Source organism: Symphodus melops (assembly GCF_947650265.1).
Source record: "Symphodus melops genome assembly, chromosome: 10".
NCBI classification, from domain to species: Eukaryota; Metazoa; Chordata; class Actinopteri; order Labriformes; family Labridae; genus Symphodus; species Symphodus melops.
This window is the reverse complement of record NC_136700.1, coordinates 16,097,095-16,117,341: the sequence shown is the minus strand read 5'-3', so window position 1 is coordinate 16,117,341 and position 20,247 is coordinate 16,097,095. Positions and strand designations below refer to the sequence as shown.

The following is a 20,247-nucleotide window of genomic DNA, read 5'->3' as shown; positions in this document are numbered from 1 at the left end:
TGAATGCTTCGCTGAGTTTCCAAGTGTCTGGGAAAGGCAGCCCTCCTGCTAATAAATGTGCCTTCATGGGTGCGTGTTGCGCTGGAGACCGGTTGAATGATTAAATGCATATGCCTCAGACAACAATCCTTTAATAAAGTCATGCATGTGCACAGACCCACATACAGACACTCACATGCACAGTTTTAGGAGCGACAACCTAACTAATGAACACTCTTTCTCTTAATGGCAAGTCAATGAGCCACACCAGCTTAAGACTGTAAGAGGTGTGTGTGTGTGTGTGTGTGTGTGTGTGTGTGTGTGTGTGTGTGTGTGTGTGTGTGTGTGTGTGTGTGTGTGTCTGCTGTCAGTAAAAGTTATGGTAACTCACAGTTGCCCAGCACTGACTGTAAGTGCTATGAATTAAATGTGTGTGTTGATTAACATACAGTACATCATGATAAGGTCACAGTCCATCAAGAATCTTAACAAAGCATCCCCTCTTTCATATCAGACATTCTCTCCAACCAATTGATTACTGTCATATAATAAATAGAGCTTGAGAATGAAACATAGACAAATCATCTTGAAACTACAACCCTACCTAATTACCTTTTTGACTGAGAACTTTGAAGAAAAAAAAGATATATATATATATACATACATACAGAGAGAGAGAGAGAACATCACATCCAGAAGAGTCTCTAAATTCAATTAACTCTCTGCTGCAAAAACTGCTATCCTTGTGCACACCCTCGGAACATTTCCTGTCACCCTTAATGTGGGCTGCAGCCTACTGTGCCATGATCAGTCTGAATTATAGCTTAGAACCCCAATGACTTTAAGACACACAATTACAACCCATTCAATTTAACCTGCAACAATGGAAAAGCACTAATGATATCCCCGGACACTAATTGGCACTTTCAACTTAACACAGAAATTAAAACCACTGAATTGGCAAACTGGATAAGGGACATCATGGCCATGGTAGCTGTGAACATTTGTTTCCCAGTCGTAGCTTTGGAAAGCTCAGCTATCCAGTCAACTTTGACAAACAAATCTCCTCTGGGTTGGCAGGCAGGTTGTACTCTTGGATGAAGGTAGCTGGATGTACTATGAAGCCATTCTGACTTATTAAAAATTTAAACCTGGGACGGAATTGTCCATCATGGAGTAGCCACAAGTAAGACTCCAAAAATCAAACTTTACTCTTCAGTTCTTTTTGTTCATTTTTACTTCCTCTCTTAGTCTGGAATTTTTTTTTGTGATATTCCTTGTAAAATATGGTTAAGGGGTTAGTCCCATCAGGTCAAAGCCCTGGTGTCAAAAGGCACAATAATGGGCCTATTTCAGAGTATTTCATGTTTAGTTTCTCAGCCGTGCCATCTGCTTAACTGGCGATGCCCTCTCTACCAAACTTAATGGCAGATTTGTTACTAGTCACAGAGGCACTTGATATAAAAAGAACAGATAGCTTTACAGAACATTAGACAAAGTAGCTCACAACAAACACAATAATGTGATTTTGGAGAAAATAAACTATTAACAGTTTTACCTTATAGCTGTTTGTAAAACTTTCTCCCTCTCATGTATTGGAAATCTGAGTCATCTGTCCATCTAGAGACTTCTTCCGTGTGTGTGTGATGAATATTTGATGTTTAGAGTCTAACTACATGCTCCCCTCTCAGATCATGACATCATGTTGGGACCATGGATTTTTTTCTGCATTATACATGAGGTTACTTGTACATCAAATCCAACTGATTGAAACCCTTGTCTTTGGTTCTTTTTCCTTCTGTTGAAAGATGTTCCACCCTTTTCTTCCTTCTGCATTTCTTCTGTTTTAATAATATTGTTTTGGTGAAATAAGTTGCCTCTCGAGGAGTGGAGTAAAGAGTTGGCCTGACATACTAGCCCATATAAAAAACTTCTCCAGATGGAAATCATTTGAAAATATTATTTTTTTATGATCTCTAAGCTTGTAAATAAGCAGCATAACACTCAAAATGAGCTAAAAATACAACCAGCATCCAATAAAACCAGCGTTCAGGCTTTTTATGTATATTACTGATTTGTTTTTTAATGGTTTATTGGACTTGGCATTGTATTGTGCTTTTCTAGTCTTTTGACTACTCAGAACACTTTTATGCAGCAGGGTGACACCTCCCCATTCATTCACTGGTGGCAGAGGTTACTATGGAGACTGTCAATCAGTATTAACTAATTTCATTCATACACATGTACATGCTGCAGAGGAAGCAGTGGGAGCAAACTGGGGTTAAATGTCTTGCCCAACACATCTGACATGTTGCTGCAGGAACTGGGGATTGAACTCCCAAGCTTCCGGTTAAGAGAGGACCATCTTTTGTAATTTAATTGAAAATTAAAAAGTTAATATCCACATCCCCCATTTTTGTCAATACTTAAACAAGATGAAGTGTTACTTGCATTACTTTAACTCTTTCTGAATGTCCATGGTTATTAATAATAATGGACCTACACATCGCTATACTACAACTGCTAAGAAAACCACTCATTAAATCCACAGCCATTTGAGCATTTTTTCATCACATCCTTTGTGGGATTTGTATTTTTCTATTTTTATATCTGGGGCTGTGAAGTCATAATTTGAAAATATTATCTTGATATAAAAATGCCCATGAAATTTGCATGGATTTGCATTGTGTCACTGTTCAAAACTTTGAACTGCACATTTTTAACTGCACATAACTTAAAGTATACATTGCATGGAGAAAAAAACAGCAGACCCCTAAAATGCAAAATAAAAGGAAGCAGTAGTGTGGGTGGGGGTGTGTGTGTGCAAGCACGCGTCCGTGTTGTGTGAGATGCAGAGGACCTCCAGCAGAGAGGCAGAGAGGAGTTTTTAAGAGTCTTACTCCCTCCGTCCTTTCCACAATTTACTTTCAACGACATGCAGGAATCAAGCTGTGCAACAGTGTGAAAACGAGAGAAGGAAAAACCAAGAGATAGGAGAGACAGATAATGAGCGAGAGACAGCGAGAGAAAAGAGAGAGAGAGAGAGAGAGAGAGAGAGAGAGAGAGAGAGAGAGCGAGCATCAAACACTGTAATAACTGGCCCTAATTAAGACCAGGGGGAATATGGGAGTTATTAGCTGTCATAAGCAAGTTTATCAGACCCAGAGAGAGTAGATACAAGTGTGTGTGTGTGTGTGTGTCCATGCCTGTGTGTGAGTTTGAGAGAGGGATATACTTGCTTAGCAGTATTTATGCACGTTCATTTGAATGCCTGTTTGAGAGTGTAACATAGAAATTGAGAAGTAAGAAATACTCATGGTTGCCTTTAGCCTTGTATGTTTGTGTATGGATATAAGTTTGTGTGTATGTGTATCGGTGCACTCATGCATGCACACTGTAATAGTTGAGTAAGAGTATTTCCTCCAAACACCCCAGCTGTTATTAATATGTATGCAGCTGAGAGAGATTCCCTCTTATCTCTTAGCTCATCAAAAAACACTCACAAACACATTATTATCAATCCCCTTTAAACCAGCACTTAAACACACACAAAAAAATACACAAACACATGCAGGCACACAAAACCATTGATCAGCAAACAAAGTATTTTAATGCAGTCTGAGAAACTGTTTTATGGAAGAGCCCTTTAATTTCTTTTTGTTGTGTTATGTCTGATGGGTTGACTCTTACATGATGTCTCATTCTTGTTTGGATGAGGGCACAAACACTCGGGGTGTAACATAACTGGTAACAATTTCCTCAAGTACTGTAGGGGCTTGTAGTTCACGACTGATTTGCAGCTGCTCATTCAGCGTTCCTTTTTTACCTCACACGTCATGTTTCATTTGATCTCTCTCCCCGTTTTTTTGTTTTGTTTTTACGTTTCTTTAATATTTTTTTTTTGGTTGTCTTTATTTATGGTTTATAATGCCTAGTAAGAATCCTCTATTGTATTCTATTTTTTTTTTATTTTGAAGCTTTGGGTACAATTACTACATGAATAAACTTAATAGAAATAATTGAATAATTGCGCACAACTATATGACACTTCAATGACATTTTTTGCTTACTTTTATCTTACAGCCATGACTGCTTACTCCTGATAAAGTTTACCCAAAAAAAACACCCTTTAAAGGTTTATTTTTATTTCTTTTTTGACAACAAAATAATACAAATTTGTTTTGCTAGTCACCCCTACAACCAATTATACTAATGCATCTTTGTGAAACTAAACTGACTGTTAAAACAAGTTTTATAAGATACTTTTCTTCAAGCTGCCGCATTACCTTTCCCGACCACGCTGTCAAGCTGCCAAGCTGTCAAGTGATAGCAATTTGTCACTTTAAGAAATCAGCTGTTTTCTATGCATTAACGGCAACATATTTAATTGAGTTGTGTTACAACCAGTATTCACTTGTTTCAGCTCTTTGAACTCTGAAGGGTGCTAGCTGTCAAAGGATCCACTTTAAGCGTTGTATTTACAGTATTTTGGTGCTGGACAGGAACCAAGACAACAGTTTATCAGAGCTCTGCCCAGAAACAGTCTGCTGCTGAATAGGAAGATGAAGAGAGGTGCAGCCTTGTAAACCAAAGCACTAAATAAAATCAAAATAGTTTGTCCATCTGTACCTGCAAAGTTCTGTATTATATATGAACATTGATCTGTGCAATTGGACCAATTGCACCAGCTATCTGTAAGTTCTGTGTTAAGTCATGGCGTTAAGTCTATACCCTACATTAAAGCCAGTTAACATGTAACTTAAGCAGTGTCATTTTCTGGTTGCACCAGAGAGACTTATGTAAGGTTCATCTTAAGTAGGAACATATAACATCCCGACTAATAGTGTTGCAGAATTGACTTTTGAACTTCATGGGCGCAATCAGAGAAAACATTAGTCTTGATGCAGTGTTCGTTGATGTTAAGGTTTCCTCTCATGTTTAGTTGTCTCTGAGCAGTCTAATGGCAGGTAATAACTTTGGTTAACTGATAAACAGTGATGAAAATGTTGAAACAAATGTTTAAAAAAGCCATTTAGCTGATTGCCATTTGAGATACCAATAATTGGTTCATGACTTTGTTTGCTTCTTGTATTCTTTTTTTATTTTCTTGAAGCACTTGCTATTTTAGCCATGTTGATTATGCACCAATACACCAAGACAAATTCCTTGAATGTGTAAATGTACTTGGCAATAAAAAAAGATTCTGATTCTCAGCTGGTACAACGACTTACTTGATTTTAGTAGCGCGTAAACTCTGTCCTAGTTTGGAAAATGATGTTCACAAACTAGGCTTGTTTGAACGTGTTCATAGCTGGTGCAGTGCTTGTGAAGACGCTCGGCACATTTTGTGCTTAAGGAGGATTTTCCAGAAACATGATTTAATGAGCCTGAAAAAGAAGATTACAACATATCCTTCATATCCATGTATGTAGTGTCACTCTCACATTTGTATAATACATTCAGTGAACTATTCATCTAAGTGAACTCATTGGGATTCACAATGAGTGTCTTTACATGATGTTACATTTTCTTTTTAAACAAGGAACATTCTGGTGATAAAACGACATTACCACATTATTGTTGTAAACTGTGAACCTGCCTCTAAAGTCCCATTGAAATTTACACGACCCCAAATTAACTGCAGTAATTCAGTGTAAAAGTCTCACGCAATACTGCTGTTGGGTGCATTCACATGTCAGAAAGCAAGGAAGAAAGACAAAAAAAGGCAACCAAGTACCAGCTGAGGATGCAGAAGTATGCATGTTTTGTATGCAAATACAAGTCGTATCAGACTGTACTTGCTACCCATGCTGTTTTCGTCTTTTGTCTCTTCTCTGTTGTTATCTCTCTTTATTGTTAATTTTCCTCTCTTTGGAGTCATTTTCCCGGTATTGCTTTTCGTTAGCCTCACAGGGGGGTTGAACAAGCTCACTGAGGCAGCACCATTATGCAGGGATTTGCCTATGCTGATAAATGTCTGTTTTTTTTTCTGCATCACACCTACATTTACTGACTTCCTTTTCCAAGCCCCCATGAAGACACATTTCTATATTTTCAGTTCTTTTATTTTGTTGTCTCTCTTGGCCTACATTTATATCTTTTCATGTTTGCACTCTCTCTCTCATACACCACTCACCCATCTAGTAGGTTTCTCCCTTGACCATGCATTCCATTACAGCTCAGCCTCCATTGATTGGCTCTCTGGCTGAAGTGCTTTATTGATTACAATACATGCTCCACTGCTGCTGAGCAAAGGCGCTACCGCTTTGCAAATATCTTACGTATACAAGCATGCACACAAACACATTGCAAGCTCTCAAACACATTGTTCCTTTCTTCTTTTTTTCTCCATTTTCCAGCCTCTGCTTCATATCTACTTCAAAACATTTGACAATACAAGAGATCCTTTCCTTACATTCTCCTCATCTCTATTGTCAGTGCATCGTGGCATTCATCGGCATATTGATTAGTTCTGCTCTACCAAAAGGCATAGCTCCTCATGTGCAATTCCTCAACCCGATGTTTTGGAACTGATTTTTAGAAGGAGTGAGCTGGAAGGGCTTGACATGGAGAGAACAACTTTCACTGAGTTTTCCCCTGGAAGGCAAGCCTCAGAATAAACCTTTTAGATTTGTGTGTGCGCGCGTGTGCGTGCGGAAGAGAAGCAATATGTTGAGAGGCACTCATCTAGCATGCCATGAATTTATGTATTTATGCTAACATGCCGGGCACAAGTACTTTTTAATGAGAGAGAGAGAGAGGCAGGACAGGGCCTGATGATGCAGGAAACTGTCCAAACCCTTGTGTCGCGAGAAGTGATGTATCCACATGCTATGAAGCAGGAGAGGGGATTTGCCGATGTGGAAAAATGCTGATGGGATCACTGCCACGTGGACAAATCCATACATCTGCTCTTTTAAGTGCTTTTCAACAACATGCTTCACTCTCGCAACCCTCTTCTTTATAGTTGTGTATTTTATACGTTGAAATTTTCATGCATTACATTTTTACTGCTGTGAGATAAAGTTCTTATTTCCTTTTTCAATAATGCCTGTGTCATGCAATAAAAAACCCCAAAATATTATCTTCAAAATCCAATGGTTCATAGAGATCACCCATAATCACCAAACTGCCAAGGATTGATTCTTTTTTGACTATGGCCAAACAAAGCTCTACTTCTGCACATTTTTCATTACATTGGCAAGTGTAAATGCCAACTGTAATGTAAATGTCACCCTAGAGGCCCCTTGTACAGAGAGAAAAATACTTATTGAGCCATCATTTGCAGAAATCCGTGGTGTGTAAATGGCACATGCCTTATAAATAATGTGAAAAGAAGTTAATACTACAGCAGAGAAAGAAAAGAGTAGAGCTCAGTGCTAATGTCACTGACAAATTTAGCAAGTAAGCAACAAGATCACATGCTAAATCAATTCACCAAATAGCCACCAGCCTTTTTCTTTAATTTTCTTAGCTACTGTTTGCTTTGTGCTGAACACCTGAGATCATATTTACTCTGTGAACTATAGGTTCATAACAGTTCCCTAATCTAAACTCTGAGGCGAAGCTGTTTTATTACCTCTAAAGTGAGAAGCAGACGTTAGGAAGTTATCAAATCTTTATTACTTTCAGATAGTCAATTAGGATCCAGCATTCATAACAAAAAGGGATCAATAACCAGTAAATGAGCTGAAGCCTCTATTGAATAACGCAATCAAATATTTCATATATGAGGTGGACTGATAGGTGACAGGAGATTGGTGAGCATGTAGGAAGATCAGTCAATCATCTATACGTTGCTTTGATTTGTATGTCTAACTGATGGTGGTGGACAGAAATCCTGCATTGGAGAAATGAGCCAAGGGTGCACTTATTGGTTATTAGAAGGGCAGGTTTATATTGAGCAAGATGCTATCTTCTTTTTAACATATGCGGAATCATTAACAAAGCGGTAATAATTTTAGTAAGTCCAGGGCTTATTGTATAATACCTGATAAATTCTTGAGACAATAATTAAAAAGGGTCCTCGACTGTGTAATAATTACATCCTTTGTTTCCGAAAGGGAAATTCAAGGAAGAACAACTTGATTGTCTGTAACGGCTTCAGTTCCCAGTGGATATATTACATCAGTAAACATGTTCCTAATGAGTTTATAATTTCTGTCCTTTATCAGGCTTTTGTCAATACAGCTTAATGTTCAAATTGTAAATGTTTTCCCTATTAAAAGAAGACTTGACTATGGTGATCACTTTTGATTTTAATAATGGCAACTTCCTTCGCCTTGACTCCAGGACAGGGACAAAGCAATGCAATACCGACCTGTTGTCCATTTATGGTTACATTGTTGAGGATTGGCAAACCAGTGGATTATATCAGACTGCACAGATCTTATTCTATGGGTGACTACATATAGTTCCTGACTGTAGGTGAGGGTTGGAACAAAGATCGACCAGCAAATCGAGAGTGTTGCATTCAGGCTCAAACCACTTTACACCAGTCCACTACAACATCTCCATTACTGCCAATGCTGCAGCTAATCTTTCCCTCAATCTCACGGTTCATCCTACCCTCCATTTTTCAAAATGGAAGACAAATTATAAATACTGCAGTTCAACAGAAACAAAACATTATAAACGTTCATTGTAATTGAGTTAATGGAATCGATGCAAAATGACTCTTGTAAAATCAATAGAAGTAAAAAAAAAAATAAAAAAAATCAGGCAGGCCACTTGCAACAGCTGCCAGTGGCCATCTCTTCAGAATGTAATCGGCTTTTTCACTACTTCCATTTGTGCCACATTGCTTGTATTTAGGCTCTTTCCCTCACACTTCTCCTTTGGTTAAGTTTGGGCAGAGACCATTTGTGCCTTTCAAGTTGAATTATGGTGCCAGCCAAAGCAGCACAACCCCTCATGTCCTCGAATAAGCATGCACACCCCAACCCACACAGTACTCCCAAACAGACAATACAGACTCATACACACTCATACAGCATACCCACTCCTTGCAGGGCAATCAATAGCAGTAGTGATGTATGCTGCTTGCTGATGTACACGCTGCCCTCTGACCTGTAATTGAATGTGCAGGGTTTGCACACTTTATCATGATAGGGCCATTCCCTCCACAGGTCATCGGCTGCTAAATGGTTGATAAGCCAGCACACTTTGCGTGTGTTGCCCATATGTCTGCTGTCAAAGCAATGGGCTTAGCTGACTGATTTCCACAGGTTGGGAGACAGCTAGAGTGGGTGTGCAGGAGAGTAAGTCTATATACACGTGTGTGAAATGGAGTTTGTATGAGTGATCGTGCAACTGGAGGAAGTGCTTCAATCGATAATGCCTTCCTGCGTCAGTCATTTCTCATCAGGGAAGACTCTGATGGTTCTGGAAATAAACGGGTTGGAGTATTGCATCATGATTGCTATCAGCATCCGACTCAGTGGCTGTTTTGAACTTGGGTTTTGTTGTGTTTTGAAGCACAGATAAACTATAGCATCTTCTGTTATTTCACAGAGGCCTTACAATACATCTGTTCAGTAAGATAGGACACTCATAAACAGAAAACCCAGAGGAATTGGAATCATTAAAGTCCAATTTTGTGTTTACAGACACAATGTCTGGGTTGGTTAAAGAATCCCATTCAGGAAACTCACACATTTCCAACAGCCTGGGTATGTGGTAATAAGTTTGTGTATTACGAGCTTTTCAAGTAATCATTTCCAATTCACAATCAGATAATGTAAACAGTAGGGAGAAGAAAAGCAGGTAATTTGAAAGGAAATTAGAAATGTTCACAAACTGAGTTTTTCTTAGTTTTCAACTGTAAACAGTTGTGCTTTAAATTACTAAAGTCAGCTTTATGCTAAGCTTTTCCTCTGAGGCAACAAATGGTTCTCAGAAAAGCTGAAAAAACAAAGAAACAGGTGAGGTTAATTTGCACTCAATTTTAAAGATTTATGTGTGCTAAAAATTTGCAAAGACAAAACAGGGCCTCTGCTGGTCAATTCTCTACTTAGACAGGACTAATATCTTTGGTATTTATTTCCATTACGTTCACTACATCCCATACACTGGGCTCAGTTGGTAGAGTTGTCGTCTCTTAATCGGAAGGTCGAGGGTTAGATCCTCAGCAACTGCAGGAACATGCACGATGTCTATATGGGAAATATCTGCAAGGCAAACAACATTCATGACAGCTGAATTTTGTGACCGCATTTGCTAATATGCTAGATTTAAAAGTGTAAAACATTGTAAAACCATCTTCCAAGTGATTAAGCATTGGTATTGTGAGCATTTTAGCATAGTAATGTATGTTTTTTTTAACATATCCATAAACATGGCTCAAGACTGCAGGCTTGTCCTATATATCAATCTTTGTTTGAATACAATAACATCATATTTCAGCAAGTGCTGAAGTTAAGGGATATTCATGAAAAGACTTTCTTTAGGACTTTCGCATCTTCAGGGAATTCAACTGTTAATCAGCATCCTTTTTAGGTTTGTCTTAATCTGCCAAGAGTGTCATTATCATTCCAGTACATCACTCTTGCCGTGTCTGGCCTTACTTCACTTGGTTAGGACTCTTAATTGATTCAAGTTCATAAATGAGATTGTGTCAGACATCAGGAAAAAGGAACACTTAATAAAACTATCAATCAGAAGTTTCATTTTTTTAATATAGCAAGCTCCAGAGTAGAGATTTCTCATGTATATAGAGCTTCAATAAAAGGTAATAATGAGATACAAGGAACAGTCCCAGCATGAGAGACATTTTCTGAAATATGCATCTAAGAGTGATTCCCTGATGTATTCATGCCCCTTCAATCATTTTGATTGCCTGTTTTAGCTTGTCTGCATGGCTGGCTGTCTTGGTTTTGGGGATAATCTGATTGGTTCCATTGTGCCACGATAGATGAATTAATCACTACTACTTCTACACGTCTACAGCCCTTTCATTCTCAATGTTTTTATAGAAGATTGGCAGTTAATTATGTAACAAAAGAGGATCCAAACAACACATCGGTAGAATTTCACCCTTTAGGGTTGTTCAAAGTCAACATCTTTTAGATTTTTTTCTCATCTGGGTTGAAATTTGGTCCTGTACTACAAACCAGGTATTTCTGATTAGCGAGGTAATTTCAGAGTAATAGAGCACTATGAAGGTGCTTCACTTCCTACGGGGTTGGATTGCCATGTTACGTTCTGGATAAGAGCTCAACCTGTGTAAACCTCAGCTTACTGAACAATCAGAGCTCTTTATTGGGCAGTACTTTGAACTGATGGTAAGTGAGAAGGAGGAAGAGGTAACAGCTTTACTTTCCTATATGAGTTTTATAACATATATATATATATGTATATGTGTGTGTGTATATACTGTATATGTGTATACTTTATATGATTGGGAAAGATGTTGATAATGCTTTACTGTTACCATTAACAGAAGAGACGAAGCAAAACATTGACACCTTCTGTTGCATATAAGATATCAAATTAAGCATTTGCAACTTCGCTTTCAGTTATGCTGTCATATCATAAAGCATAACAAAAACAACATTGGGAAAGCTTAAAGACATTTTCAAGTATGTTCAATCTGCATGTGTATATTTCATCCAATGAACACACTGAAAGAAACTGTATGTTTGCTTTTCAGTTTGATAACCAGTTTTGTGGGACTGTTAAGCGAGATCTGTTATGTCAGGGTTAGAGAAGCTAGGCAACTGAACGATACCATGATGTAAAACCCGCTTTGTAGTACAGGGCTCTGCTGTGATTAGCAAAATAACAACTTAAAGGGGACACTGTCCTTGATGTATTATCCTGGAAAAACACCAAATGTCTGTCAAACCTTGTTGTCAGAATGTATGTCCTTGGTTTTATATTAACAGCAGGAACAGCCAATAGCAGTGAAGATCAAATTAACCATGTTTTGGTTTCCTCTCTGTGAGTTTGTTTGTGTTTGTATATGGGTTAGTCTAAATGTTGATTTACTGTGGGTAGCGGCCTTGACTACATTCTGTTATTTAAGGATTCACTTTCTCTCTCTCTCTCTCTCTCTCTCTCTCTCTCTCTCTCTCTCTCTCTCTCACACACACACACACACACACACACACACACACACACACACTTTCTCTCACACACACACAGGATTGAGCAGGTCATTTAGAGGAGAGTAAACAGAGAATATTTCATCAGCTGTGTGAGCTGGCAATATTTGAGCCTGCGGTAACAGCATTACAGTCTATTTGTTTGTGGTAGTGAGTCCCTCTCTCTCTCTTTCGCTGTTATAGTGTATGAGTGTGCATCAGCTATTGCCAGGGCCTCTGGTGGTGTGGGATACAAGCTCACCTAAGTTGGTTGGTTTGGAATAATAAGCCTGCATACTGTATCTCAGATGCTGAAAAAATCGCAGTAGTTGCAAGAAAAATAGCCATGTCAGAACCCCTGCTTTCCATGAAGTAGATTGGTCAGGTGGATTCAGTTGAGATCTATGTTTTGGACCGCAATGTCTGAATTTGGTAAAAAAGTGCTGTGCAGATTATGCACATGAGATGGGCAAAGTCAATGAACTCTAAATTAATTAACTGAAGTGCAAAGGAGGAGAGCAATCACTCGTATTGGCTGGCTTCAGTGTTGCCAAGTCCGCTTGTTATAAGCCACTTTGGGCTTGTTTTTCTGGTGCTTGCAAATATCATCAGTTGCGGGTTGAGTTTTTTTGGCCTTGTTTTCTAAAGTGTAGTTGCTTACTTGGGCTTACTTTGCTCGCTCCCTGTATGAACTCTTACTGATTCTCTCCCAGCCCTCCACAATAAAGTGAAACACGAACGCGATATTTAGTTTGTCCTTTTCTAGGACCTGTCTAGTGTCTACAAACCTGTTTTCTTGGTTGCCACCGAGAAAAAGGGGTTTTACACACACAGGCACGAAAATGTTGAATTGTGACATAGACCTGGTTGCTTGTTTCTCTCACAAGATCTGGGAACACTGGCTGGCTTCTTCCTTGCACTAAATTTAAATTTATTCACGCCATTTGGTGAGGCAGGTTTTCACACACAGCCTCCAAAATAAATGATAGACTACGTGTTATACATGTTTCAGGAAATGCTCTCAAAGATGACAGAGGTTTAAGAGCAACAGGACTGTGCAAGACTCTGGTGGGGCACTTCTCCGACAGTAAGAGGAAGAAAGTAGAACTGTTGCACCACTCCTGGTCCCTAGTTTCTAATTATGCTGTCATGACAATTATTAAAAGCTTACAAGGCTGGAAGTTAAATACATTAGTGAAAATACAAATGTGATTTCAGTAAATAAAAATAATTCATTCAAATCAGTTCATGCATCATCTAATTACTGTAATCCAGGCCTTACAGTAACAATCAGTTTTGAAATGTGGATTCTATCTAATGTTGAGTTGTTTATAACATAGAATGATTTATTGCTTGAGTTTGTTGAAAATACAGGAGATAAAATAAACTTTTCATAATTCTTTGTCACTCTAGAGGGGTGCAAAACAAATGTGCACACTTGTGCAGGTGTTTTGCACCCCATTGCACTTATTCCATGACAATGTAAGCCATGAAATACAGTTGGTTGAAATGTAGCAAACATCTGGATTTTATGACTGTGACTTTACTGTGAAGTTGTTTGTTCTGTGTGTCAGTTGGACGAACATTAAGCAAGATATGGTTATCAAATGCTTTTAGATTTGTAATTTGGCACTTGGTTAAGCCATTATGTCTCATATTCTGTTTCAAACATTTGTACTATAGCGCACAGTTTTTTCACTTCTAGTTATAAAGGAAGTAGCGTGTTGTTCAACCAAGACCATTGCAGCACAATGAGCTCAAGGGATTCCCCTCCAAATTTTACATCCTGAAATCACTGGCTGTATCATGTTGCTGACTCTTTCTTATGCCAGAAATGAACGTGCTGGGAAAAACATAAAATAAAAAGAGTGCAGGTGTCCCTTTGGCATGACTGATATAAGGAAACACTTGTGGACACCTTCACAGTCACTATAAATTGAAATTATTTGAGTGGTACACCAGAGAGGACAGGGCTTGGAGGAAGTAGTATGAACAAGGCTGTTAAGCACAGAGTAGCTCACCAGAAGCACAATATCCTTTGTGGGAATCTGGCCTAGGGCTTGCCCTACAGCAGACTCAGGAGTGTAACACAAGCCTGGTATGACAATGCTATTGGGCCCTCCAAACATGTTCCATTTGGGGAAATGCATACACCCACATGCCACTTGTATGTAAGACAACACAGAACGACCCTAACACAATCCAAGAAGCTGTTTCATGGTGCTGGATGATGGACAATAGAAACTGGAGAAATCCCCACATTGTAAAATCAATTGCTGAGGATTTTAACAAGAGCATCATCAACAGCCTTGCACAAGGAACTCAAAGGAGGGGGAGCAGCCCAAGGGGAGCTCCGTTGGTCTGCGTTTGCAGAAACAAGACAAGGTACTACGAGTGGATCTTGAGAGGCTGCTAAAATCAAACTCATACAAACAAGTCCTTGCTGAGACCAGACATGGCCTCAGCAAGGACTTTGATTTGACAAGACAGCTCATCCTAGTGGAAGTAAGTTATGCCCTGAGAGGATATGATGAAGGATGAACATTAAAAGACAAGGACAAAATACCATTAACTTGTGCATTAAGGCCTATGGATCATAGACATCATGGAACCAATAAGGAAAGTCACAACTATCAGCACTGTGGATGCTGCTGATATGGCATCCAACTGGCTCTGGCTAAAAAGGGCTGAATAGTGGGGTCTGTAAAGTGCCACTTGGACACAGGCTGACACTTGATCAATAGTCACATGACCTAGACAAGGTTGTATTGCAGGACCAGAAACAACAAAACACTATTGATATGATATTCACGCGAGGTCGAAATGAGTGTCATAAGAAAATGTTTGGAAAACAATGATAAGCGAATACCTAAGGCTTTAGGCATCAGTTGCATGCATTTCCCCGATTTTGGGAACAGACACTTGTAAGTTTTACTACCCATAGGCAGTGGTAGAAACAGTCACAGTTATTTAAAGGAATCTCGACCTTTAGCTATTGTTTCTTTGACGAACAGACTGTAATATTCATTAGCACACATACCTTTGGCACGTGTCTCTGGGGAGATTTGAACTGATGGCATGTTTAGTTTTTCAGGAATACTCATTCCTATGAACAGTGTCTATATATGTTTTTTGTCAATCAAACTCAGGGGTCTTGAACCTGATGGGGTTTAAAGTCATAGCTTGAATTACCCTAACTAGGAAACTTAAATGATCTCATAAGAAACCATCCCATTGCCCATTGAATTCTTGGGTGGAGAGCTCAGACAGTCACAATTCAACAGGGGCACAGACACAAACTCACACTTCCAACATCATGTTCAGACATACCATTGGAAATGGGGAGTTGATTTTTGTAAGTTTTTACTATTTACTAAAATTTTGGACATTTCTTTTGGAAGCACTTTCTTCATACTCTTCCTTGACTTAATCAACTTCTCTTTTGTCCCTTCCCTAACCCCCCTTTTGCTATTCAAACTCTCCTTCATTCCTGTTCGTAATTAGGTCCCATGGCATTATCCTCACTGTCCAGCTGTGAGGGTGTGTATTTTTATGCTTGTGACGTTGATGATGAACAAATTTTCCATTTATCATATCAGAGCAATGTGTCCCAACTGACTTCAGAGTCTAAGTATGTTTGTGTCTTCTTTTTTCTATTATTTTTTTATTTTTTAGCTTGACAGTGTGTGTTGCAATCTGACGTGTGTGTGTCTGTGCACGCTCTGTGTATGGATCTCACGGCCATGTGTTTGAAATGGAAGCAGTCAGAGACAAAGCAAAGAGAGAGTTGAAGGACAGTCCATGCTCTTGAAAATATACCTCTGTATCATACACAACTCTTAAGTATTTTTCTTTCCTTAGTCTGTTACTTGCAGCTTTGTCCCTAACCTGTAGGGGGCAGTGTGACTCCAGTAATCCAAATGGCGCCTGAGAATTAAAGACATAAAATAAATATAGTAAGACTAATGATTAATTGAACTTTATGAAATTGCATTGAAATGGTGTAAAATAAGAAGTTATTGAATGGTTGACAAAGAAGACCATGTTTCATAAGTGCCACATGTTAGGACACTCAAAAACAGGGCAATTCGAGGTTAAAGAGCTTCATCTTCAAAGAATAATGTCCACCAAGTGATGTAGCTTTGAATATTTATCTGGTGTGTTAGACTTTCCTTTGAATATCCCTTTGTGTTTGCAACAAAATAATATATCTCTTTTGGGTTTATACAATGGGCAGGTGTATCTCTTTGCAGCGGGTAACATTATCATATTCTTGATGTTACGCTACGCTACAAGCCAACTTTTCTTCCATTTTATACCTAGGTGATATTGCCTGAGGATGGGAAAAAATGCTTTAACTCGCTGTTGGGTGATAGAAACAGCAACAGTTGGTGTCCAGGCTAAAGGCAAACTGAACTATTGTTTTTTTTCTTTTTTTTGAGGTCCAGATTTGACTCTTCATGACTGGATGCTTCATGTCGTTTGGTAACATCCCTCCGGCCATGATGTCAACCCCTGTTCTTCTTAGCCGTCGAGTATCAATTGCTTTTTTTCAGTTGCCGAGACTCTTTGGGCTCAACACTGTTTTTGCTGCAGGCCTTGACACGGTTGAAAAGTTGCTCCATTTAAAAGATAGAAGTCAAGGTTGCATAAACAAAGCGTAGATCCAACAGCAAGACAGTGTATACAGTAGAAGACAAAGCCGACAGTGCTCAAAAGTTTCAAAGGTCCATGCCCATCAACATGTCTTCCTCCTTATCAATAGAGGTAATGGCAGTACGTCCATAGAGTTGGCATAAAGCGGCTGCTAGAGAAGTAGAGTCCAATCAAGTCCTAAGTTAAAGCTCTCTCTCTGTTTGTGTTTCTCTGGTGAGGGAAAATGGATGAAGGTTAGGATTAACACATCCTTTAGGTGTGTCCATATGAGATAAGTGGGCTCATCCTGATTGGCTGGCTGGAGGTTCAAAGTTGAATAATCAACACTTAAATGCTTTGTAAGGGAGCAAAGCCTGTACAAAAGTGTAACATAAATTGTATTTTGGAGATAGGAGGCGTTCACTGGCAAGAATAAAAACAGGTACAAAGGTGAGGAAAACAAGAAATGGAAGAATTTGCTTCACAGCATTTTGATATGCCCTCATATTATCCTTAGAGCCCCAGGGGGGAGAACCTTTGTGATTGTTCCATTGCTCTTTTAAATCCCCTCGATTACTGATTCTGCATTTCAAATGCTGCTCTACAAAGTACACTACTTCTGCAAGCCCTAAAGCCTGAGGGCTAGAACTATTGCACACTAACTGGGGATTATAGGCTCATATTTGCCATTTTCTCCTTATTATTGGTCTTCAGTGAATAGCTCCATTTCCCATGTATGAGAGCTCTCCCACTGTACAGGACACAGTAGAAATATCCCTGCGTGGTGATGCATTGGGCAGCATGCTGAATTATTGATCAGTTCCCATGGATGATGATGAGACTTTGTAGTGTTCCGGGTTAGCTCTGGGGCAGTCACTTTGATTAAGAAGAGTATAGCCTCTTCCCCCGCTGATAGAGTGAGAGAGAGGGAGAGAGAGAAAGAGACAGAGAAGAAGATAGAGGAAAAGATCGGGATAGGCAATATCGAACACATTTGTAAGCAGACAAATCCAAAACATTTATATAGCGAAACTAAGGAAATGGTGAAGACAGAAAGCTCTTGTCGAGGATGCATAAGGAGTGAGAAAAGGGTGGGTAAAACAATGAAGAGGAGGGGGTAGGGGAAAATATGAGACATAAAAATGGGAAAAGCCCTCTGTAAAGACAGTAAATGTTTTACAGTCTATAGGAAACTGCTCTGGGCGTTCAGCCCAGCACTGCCTGGGCTGAATATAAGACTGTTAGTCAATTTCTTTGCAGCAGCCTTACTAGGTTGATGTAGCACCACTAGCGTTAAAAGCTATTCAGTTTTCATATCATGCTTTTCGATTTTTTTTCTACGACTCAAAAATTGAAACTCTTTGTCTTGTCCTAGAAATTGTCCTGTATAAATGTGTTTTCCTCAGGTGATATCTGCACTGTGTGGCTTCATTCTCTGTGCTGTACAGCACGGAAGATTGCATGAGGAGCAGAAATGCAATGAAGGCCATTTTTCCTGGTGGGCTGTTTCTCTGGTTTTTCCCCAAAAAGTTAGTAATAACATTAACAAATACAATGTCAACATATTTAATTGAATTAAACTCTGAATGGTTCATTGTTTAATTTCTTGTATCTCTCATGACCTTTTTCATGCTTCGAAATTCTGCGAACGCAGTTAAGCAGTTGAAAAACTTAACACTTCATATTGCTATATTTAGCTGCTAATTATTCTATCCCATAATAACGTTTAAGAAAAATGATAGCGTCATTAACTTCCCGATCTTTTTCTTTTTTAGCTGTTTCTTTCTGGTCTCTTTATTTCTCTGCAGCTTGTTCTTTCTTGTTCACTTGTCTCTTTCTCTTCACTTCAAACTCTCTTTTACCTCAAGTTGTTTAAAAGACACAGGGGGTTTCTGTCTAAATTAGGGCCAGTCAATATAAAGAGTGTGCCTTAAGGTAAAAAAGGCTGGCACTCTACAAATATATCTGAGCACTGAACACAGAGAGCAAGTAAATATGTGTGTAAGTGGGTTTTTCTTTTCCTGCTCGTTTTGACAACTTACTCAATGCTCAAGTATGTGATGACACTAGAAGCATGGGATGTAACAACCACACAGCTGATGTGCAAGCTCAGTCTGTGTTAAGAAATGCTATGCTGGAAGGACATTAGACACACATTTAAGCATGCAGCAACACAAATTTCTCACCTATTGTGTTTTTTCTTTCTAAAAAAAAAACCCCACACTTCATCACAACTGTATTTATGGAGGGTTCAGATTAGCCACTGCAACGAATACTGCCAAGCCTTGTATACAAAATAACACTTATGATGTCATCAAAGAGAGAGAGTGTGTGTGTGTGTGTGTGTGTGTGTGTGTGTGTGTGTGTCTTGGCCATGATAAATGGTAGCTTACATATGACTTTGATTAACTGCTACTGAGGTCAGATTGCAGTGGTCAGCCAAAAGGCCAGAAGCTGCTTCAGCTGTCAAGATGCACACACATGCACACACGCTTACACCCACACACAAATACACGCTCTAGAATTTCTCTGATTCATCTTTACACTGTGTGTAAGCAGGACATATAACCATGACAAATGCATTAGTCATAGATCACATGGATTTTTGCGTTAAAGAGTATAGCTTGCCCCAGGAAAATGAACTAGGTTTGTCCACCAGTGTGGTTATTACTCACGCCCCTCTCTAGCTCTCAAAAACACCTGCTCCTTCATACACATACCTGTTGCTCTGTCTGACTTATCTCGCTGCCTCGTCGTAGGTTTCTCACTGCATTTATGTAGAATATCGACAGGAGAAATACACAAGTGATTTTTCAAATGTTTCTTAAAAGAGTGAACAAATAATTTCACTGTCATTCATAAAGTGTTAAAAATGAAAGGGGATTTGCAAACGTGCTCGTGGGGGCCTTCCATCGATGCCCTTCACTGTTTTGAATAAGAAAAAATAGTGAGTTAGTTGAAACTGTTTTGGTATAGATTTTAAGAATGAATTATCTCATATTTGACTATTTGGAAAAGCTTGATGAGGGAAACCTTTGTATTCAAAGTTAATAGACAGAGGGAGAGCCAACACCATGAAATGAGGAAACACAATTTCAAGAGGGTAACCTCGATCTCTCTTAGCTTATCTCTCCACTATTCTTTCTTTCATCACTCCTCTCTTACTGCTGATAGCTTAGCCTTCTGCCTGCATGAGAAGACACAGAAAATGTTCCTCTTTATATTAAGCTCACAGAAAGTGAGTTATTGTTTTGAGTAATTATAAAATTGAAACATGGTGAAGATTATATTGGTTCAAATCAAATGTAAAAGTTCTTTTTTTCTTTTTACTGACTTTAAAAATGAAAATTTCTTAAAGAAAAAAGGTTGGAATTAAATGAATGCAAATATTGTGCACCAAATAAAATAGATAACGTGATTTTTGTTTGAGATTGTAATAGCACAGTAATGAATGCTAAATGAACTGTATCTTTTTTACAAGTCTACAACAATTCTACATGTTTTGTAAATGTTTGCTTTTTCTTTTTACGCAAATGGGGGATTTAAACTG

General features: G+C 38.8%; 1 long non-coding RNA gene across 3 annotated transcripts in view; it reads left to right on the top strand.

Annotated features, from left to right (window-relative positions):
* LOC306830830 overlaps positions 1 to 18,243 on the top strand; it is a 45,225-nt gene extending 26,982 nt beyond the window's left edge. For all 3 annotated transcript variants that reach the window (XR_013780017.1, XR_013780018.1, XR_013780019.1), the window contains one exon: positions 16,505 to 18,243. This is a non-coding gene — a long non-coding RNA (uncharacterized lncRNA). The remainder of the gene's footprint in view (positions 1 to 16,504) is intronic.
* The last annotated feature ends 2,004 nt before the right edge of the window (positions 18,244 to 20,247 follow it).